The sequence below is a fragment of the Galeopterus variegatus genome, unplaced genomic scaffold (assembly GCF_000696425.1).
Source record: "Galeopterus variegatus unplaced genomic scaffold, G_variegatus-3.0.2 Scaffold1987, whole genome shotgun sequence".
Classification (NCBI taxonomy): domain Eukaryota; kingdom Metazoa; phylum Chordata; class Mammalia; order Dermoptera; family Cynocephalidae; genus Galeopterus; species Galeopterus variegatus.
The window spans coordinates 57,656-65,689 of record NW_007728098.1 but is presented as its reverse complement, the minus strand read 5'-3'; positions in this window follow the sequence as shown (position 1 = coordinate 65,689).

The window sequence follows — 8,034 nt, the reverse complement described above, 5'->3', positions numbered from 1 at the left end:
ACAGCTTTAAGACACAATTAAATTCTCTATAACATGAGGGTAATTCATTTATTCATTGATTATCGAGGATTAAATGGAAAACGTGTAATACCTAATGTGTATGACAAAAATGTTAATTTTTTACTTCCTCTCTGGGCTCTCCTTTTCTCACCTATAGAGTGTAGAAAATTTTGAAATATCTCCCTATTTCACAGGGTTGTGGTGAGAATCAAGTGAAATAATAAATATGGAATGAACGTTTGTGATGATTTTGGACACCTTCCCTCCATTTTGGTAATTTTCTACTTTCCCAAGGAAGAAGACAGAAAACTATCATTCACAGTTTAAGCTAGATTTTTCTGCTTCAATTAGCTGTTTCTGCTATTGCTTACAAATAAGAACTCTGACTAGTACAGGATATATCCTGTACTTTATAAATAGTTTAACATTTGCATTGTGTGTGTGTGTTTTATCAAAGAGAGAAGGGGAAAGCAGCATATTGTGACAAAATGAATTTGTCCTGAACCAAATCTTTGGCAAAAATGTAACACTTCGACTTTAAGGTATCTTTACCGGAGTTTTGCTCAGTTAAATATATATATGCTCATCAATTTCCTTCAAATGGGAAAGTAACATTGGACATCTGAGAAAGGCCTGAGATATCTTAATAAATAAGTTAGGATAGTTGGGTAGCCATATAGAAAAACAAAAAGTGCATTTCCTATCTTCTTTTTACATAAATTCTAGATCTAGAGGTAAGATATCAACATAAAAGTAAAATTAATAAAAATGAGTGAAGATGGCCTTAACATTTGCACATGCTACCTAAATACAATAAATCAGTGATTTATAGCTATGACTACATAAAAAAATCTGAATGGAAAAAAAGTCACCAGATGTAAAATTATAAGGCAAAATGAAAAACTTACCTAAATACAATAAATCAGTGATTTATAGCTATGACTACATAAAAAAATCTGAATGGAAAATAAGTCACCAGATGTAAAATTATAAGGCAAAATGAAAAACTTGGGAAAATATTTTCAACGCAAAATTCTCATTTCTGTAAGGTATAAAAGTTTCATACAATAAAAATGAGAAAGAAAAACCAAGAGCCTAATAGAACACTGGATATAGAAATTTATTTCAACAGAAAACAGAGAAATTCAAACAGCTTTTCAATATAGAAAAAATTATCAAACTTATTTTTAATAAAGCAAGTGTAGATGATAGTCATAAGATACCATTTCTATATCCAACTAAATAATTTAATACTACAGCATTTGGTGGGGTGGGATGATCTGACATTCTCAAACAGTGTTAATGAGAGTTTAAGTTGGTGCAAAGTCTATGAAAGAATATTAGCCATAGACATTAGATTATTGAATGTGCTTACACTTCGGATTCACTTTTTAGGAATTATGCTTCAAATATGATACTAATGAAACTGAAAAAGTATACATAAGACCATTACAACATTGCTTAACATTGGAAAAGATTAGGAATAATCTAAATGTCCATTAGTAAGAAATTGGCTAAATAAACTATGGTAATTTCAAATGATGAAATTGGGTCAGTGTCAGGATTAGGGTTATGATTAATGTGAATGCCAGAAAAAAATTCCCAAGATTGTTTAAGTAAAAAATCAAGATGTGGAACAGTGCTTAGGAAGCTGCCATCTTTACATATTTTAATAGAAAATTTTTAGTTTCATACATATGCTTTATGCATATAAAATGTCTCTACAGAAAAACATAAGAAACTCTTGTCTCTGAGGAAGAGAACTACCTGACATACTAAAAGTAGTCTGATATTTTACTTTATAAATGTCTGTACCTTTGGACTTTAATACTTTGGACATACATTATTCATCCAAAAATTGATTAATAATAAATTAATTAAAAGTAAAACAGATTTATTATATTGCAGTTGTATGTGACTTCTCTATGTTTAAAACAATAGTTTCAAAGCTAGTGACAGAACTATGCTTGAAAACCAGATTTTCTGACTCCAGTATCAGAGTTCCTTTCCTGTTGTTGCATTCACATTTTAAAAATACACTTCAGGGATTACAGAAGTAACTTATGTAATGGAATTTTAAATTGATGTGAACATTTTTTACATCTTATATAAATGTGCAAAAATATACTGTACTATATTCTTCCTGAGGATAAACAAAAAGTCACAAAGCCATGTACCTCCAGAACTTATTGATTTGTCTGACTAAAATCTAACATCATGCGTGTTGTATATTGATTTTTTTTCCAGAAGAATGTTTTAAAATACATCTGTGCATTTTTCCCCTGTTGAGTCTGCAAACCTCCTACTAAAATCAGCTCATTGTTTTGAATAAAGCTCCACTGAGGGTCAATTAGATTTAAAGTTGGATTGAAATTGAATGACCATGAATCCATATAACACGATGTTAACAAGCATTAACTTGAAGTCATAAGCTAGCATTTTACAAGCTGAATGAAAAGAAATATGAATCACTGCATCAGAGTTTGCCCATCTTTAATCCCCTGCAAGAAGTTGACTTTCCTCTTGCTAGAACAATATAAAAGATATCCTTTCAAACCAAAGCATTTTAAACCATGCAACAGTCAACAGTCTCTAGTCTGATATCTTCCGTTCTCTACATATAAACCAGTTTGCAATATTCAAAAGGTTCATATAAAAGAGCACCCTTCAAATCTAGAGCAGGAACAAATTGAAAACAACTAAGAAACTTTACGCTATTTTTTCTGTTACTTAAGCAAATTTATATCTTCGGGATATTTTTCTAGTAGTTTCTTCAAATGGCTATGGTAAGTTAATGTATTGCCTGTCTGTCTTAATTAGATTCTACTATAACAATGATAATTTACATCGAATGATAATGTAATTATAATACAGATAATATTTCTGAGATGTTAAATGGAAGTATTTTTGTCATAATACCAGGGTCATAATTGTTTCAACTAGAGCCCAGACAGGATGAGATTTATCTCAGGGGGTCCATCCAGGACCCGCACAGTTGTGTAAAAAAAACTGAGCTTCCCTAACAGTGTTTATAAAAAAGGAGGGTGGGGGGGAGAAGAACCTTTTGGGGAAAGAAGACAAACCTGATATTTTCTCAAGGGTGTATTTTTGAACCAGAAGAGATGTTGTAATCCTTCATATCCACCACTGGAAAAGTTAAAGATAAGGAAAATCAGCTTAACTACAGTGGTCCTTTCTTATTCGACAGGGATATCTTTCAAGACTCTCAGTGGAAGCTGAAACGGCAATAGTATCAAGCCCTATATGGGTATAGTGTATTTTTTTCCCTTTATATACATACCTATGACACAGTTCAATTTATAAATTAGGCACAGTAAAATACTGCAAATAATAACTAATAATAAAATGGAACAATTATATCCACAGTTGATTGCAGGTAACTGAAATTAAAGAAAGCAAAACTGCTGAAAAGGGGACCCACTTGCATTATCAAAGTCACATCTTTTTTGCATTTCATATTCTAAATGTGCAAGAGCATATGCACTTTGGTGCCATATAAGTTAATATTAATATTGCTTTGCAAGTGACAGAACCCCCCCCCCATGACTTAATCATAATAGAAATTAAGTTTACTCTCAGTTAAAGGAAATATTGCAGAAGGAGTCTAACTATAGTTTAATGGCACCATGGGGATCCAGATACCTCTGTCTTATTATTTGGTCATCCTTAACATGTGGTTTCTACCCCATGATTTAATATGGCAAAGGAAAGTGAAAAAAGACACGCCTGCTGATTAAAAACACTTCCTGGAAATTGCACATAGAATTTCTACTTTCGTCTAACTGAAAGGAAGTTGGTTACATGGCTTTTTTACACATGACTTGAAGGGAGGCTGCAAAATGTACTTTTCATTCCATGAAACCATGTGCCCAACTAAAGATTTGGGCTAAATTCCTAAGAAATGAATATTGGGGGAGATGTAACAATTTCAACTGTAGATTTCCAATTTTGTAATGAAGAAACTACATCAAGAGCACTGGTGATAAAGCATTTCTTTAAAGTGTGTCTTAAATTGCCTCTAAGATTCTCTTCTAAGCTTCTGACAATTCCCCAGATTCTTCTCGGGTGGTTATTCCCAGAAATAGCTATTTCCTTCATGATTATCAAATGCACACCTCACTGCCATGTTTCCATTCCTTTTGGCAGAAAATTCTTGTTTCAATGTTGAATGACAGTAAACTGTTTTTTAAAGACAAATGAAAAGATAATCAAAATCAAGATGTGCAGTATGAAATTGCACACAAGTCAACTGAAAACGTGACAAATGAAAAGCTAAGTTTTCAAATAAAGAGGAGGTAACAACTATCACAACTGATGTGATGTGCTTGTAAGATAATACTTACAAGCTCACCTTAATTTCAAAGAATTTAGAAAGTAAAAAATATATACTTTATAAAATCAGTAAATTACATTATGTCTATAGACTGCATAATTTCAAGTGAAGGTATTTACAAGCTCACCTTAATTTCAAAGAATTTAGAAAGTAAAAAATATATACTTTATAAAATCAATAAATTACATTATGTCTATAGACTGCATAATTTCAAGTGAAGGTATTATGTGTATAGCATTTAATCATAAATACTACAATGATGTCAATTTTTTTCTAAAATAGCTTGAAAAATTACTTAATTTTTATTACAAAATAGGTCAGGACTTTGTCTGAGAAATTGACCTAATTATGTAACATTCAAGTGGTTAAGTTAACTGATGAGATTAGCTTTCATTTTTAGTTGATTTAAAAAAATACATTCAAATCTTTGCATCATTAACTTGCTTTGTTTTCAACATTTTTAATTTTAATTTTTGTTTATAGTTAATATTTGTTTAAAATTACTATTGCATTGAGAATTATAATGTATGACTATATACCTTTGTTTTTTTTAATTTACTTGTAATTTTACAAATAAAATACATATTTTTTCCTGGCTTACTTAATAGATGTTAGTAAAATTTTTAGCTATTTTTTTAAGGAACAAGCTTTTGAATTTACAAATTAGATGTCTTTTTACTTCTTAATTATTTAGATTTTTCTGTCTTTATTGTTTCCTTACCCTATATTTGTGTGTTTTTTGTATGCTTTTTCTACTGAATTATATTAAATTTTAATTTTATAGTTTTCCTCTTTTACTTTATTTTGTAATAATAATGTATTATAAAGTGGTTAATTTTCCTCTGTATGTTGTTTTAATAAAAATCTATGTTTTGATATGTAGTGCTTTTATTTTTTTCATTTTTTAAAACAGTTTGTTACTCTCTTATTTCTTCCTTCACAGAATGTTTACTTTAGGAAATGTTTATGTTTAATAGTGAATGGACTGGATTTTACTATTCCTTTCATTATTCAAAAATATTATAACTTTGAGGTTTATGTATATTTTGCTATGATAATGTAGGACTGCTTACTTTTATTTTATTTTATTTTTTTTTATTGAAGCATATTTGATTATACAGGTTTATGGGTACAGAGTTGACTATCAATACTTGTGTACAATGTGTGATGTTCAAATCAGGATAATTAGCATATTCATTACAAAACCTGATCATTCTTTCTGTCCGTTAACCAATTTCCCTATAAATCTTAATTTCTCATTAACCTCCCTACTTTTCCCCTTCCCCCAACTTTCATACCTCTAGTAACCACAGTTCTGTTCTCTCCTTCTGAAAGCTCAAGATATCATTGTGATTGTTGTATTTCTTTCTTTCCTTCCCCCAACTTTCATACCTCTAGTAACCACAGTTCTGTTCTCTCCTTCTGAAAGCTCAAAATATCATTGTGATTGTTGTATTTCTTTCTTTTTTCTTTCTTTCTTTCTTTCTTTCTTTTTTCCTTTCTTTTTGTTTTATATAGATACAGTCAGTGCTAGTTGTATGTGTCTAGGTATGTGTGTGTGAGTGTGTGAGTGTATGTGCCTTTGTGTGCAGGGGTATATGTGTATAAATGTGTGTGTGTGAACACAACGGAAAGCTGTGTTTGGGTGAATAAGTGTGAGGTATGTGTATGTGTGCAACAAATGTGTGTAAGTTTTGGAGGGAAAGCATATGTGTGTCTGTGGATGTGCATCAATGTGCATGGTTGTAAGAGTGTGTGTGTGAACATATTTTGGTTGATGAGTGTGGGTTGTTTGTAATTTTGGTGTGCCTGTTTTCATGAGGTGTTTGTATTTATGTGTGGGTTTGTGTTTTGTGGGTGATGTGAATTTGTGTGTCTTTGTGTGTGCAAGTGCACATGTGTGTATGTTTATGTGTATTTGTGGAGGGAGAAAATGTTGTGACTTTGTATTGGAGAATACATATGTGTGTGTGTAAATGTGCGGGATAAGGTTGAAGGTGGGTATGATTGTGAGAGTGTTTGTAGCTATGTGTGTTTGCAGGTGGGTGTACAAGGGGGGTGTGCTGTGCATTTGTGCATGTGTGTGAAGTGTGTGTGTTTGCTTATGTATGTGTTTGCATGTGTGGGTATATGTGTTTGTATGTGTCTGAGTGTGTGTTGTGGAGAGAGATTTGTATACAGGTCTGGGTATTTGTAGCATGGTGTGGTGTTTGTCTATGTTGTATGTGTGGTATGTGTCTATGTATGTGGGTTTATATGTGTGAGTGCGTGTGTGCATGTGGTCGGTGTGAGTGGGTTCAAATGTGAATGTGGAGGGTTGCAGAGGGGGCTGGATGGAGCATGACGGGACTTCAGGCCAAGGGAATGGGAGAAAAAAAAAAACATCAAAGTGACTGAGCAGGATGTCCCCATGGCTGTAAGTCAGCCTGAAGGATGGGACCACATTAAGAAAAGAGGAGAGAGAAGACACCAGAGATGGAGGCAGAACTTTGACTTAAGGAGCTCTGTTTGCTGCTGCTGCAGAGTTTTTCGTCTGAGCTGAACTCTGGGGCCTGACTCCTACATTACGTGGAAAGGGGAAAGGGAAGAGATTTTTTTCTTAATCTTCTTGTATGTCCCTGCTTGTCTCTTTGTATATACACATGTTGATTTAGGGAAAATGAAAGGGCGTATCTTCTTAAGCCAAAGAGACAAGATAAGGATGCTAGGAAAAGAGCTGTGACTGATGATGGATCAAGGTCCCAGAGGCAATTTGAGAGTAGTGTTTCAGAAGCGTAAGGAGATTGAGTCGGTAGCCTGTAAGGTTACAAAACTAAAAATACAGTGTTAAGAAACATTTGTCAAATGAACACTGTTCCCCAGCAAATTAAGGAATAGTCATGTGTAAGTAATGTTAAATAGTTTGGACATTAAAAAATATATTAGTGACATTTGTAAAGAACTGATTTAGTCAATAGAATATTAAGTTAATTAGGAAAGAACAAATCCCTTAAGTCTAAAGTATACATTTTTAAAATAAATTTTAATGCTTCTGTGTCCCATGCCTAATTCTGCTTAAGTGCCTCTTAGGTAGAGCTCTGGAATTGGCAATTTTATGTAGAGGATAGACTGCAATTTTAGACTGTACCAAATGCTAAGTGACACTGAGGGCTGACCAAAAGTTACTGACTATGATAGCATAAATAATGTTTCCCAAAGGTTTCCATGCTCTAACCTAATCCTAGTAAATGTTATCTTACAACATAAAAGAGACTTTGCAGATGTGACTAAGTCAAGGGTATTGAGACTGGAAGATTATCCTGGATTATCCAGATGAGTCCAATGTAATCACAAAGGTCCTTATAAGAGAAAGGCAGTGGGAGTCACAGCAGTAGGAGATGTGACCACAGAAGCAAGAGGATGGAGAGATGCAAGTGAAAGGGTCAAGAGTGAAAATATACTGCAAAGCTATTGTACCCAAAACAGCATGATGCTGACATAAAAACAGACACATAGGCCAATGGAGCAATATATAGCGTGAAAGGGTCAAGAGTGAAAATATACTGCAAAGCTATTGTACCCAAAACAGCATGATGCTGGCATAAAAACAGACACATAGGCCAATGGAGCAATATATAGGCCAGAAATAAATCTACACACCTACATAACAGAAATAATATAACCAGGACTTCTCACGTAGT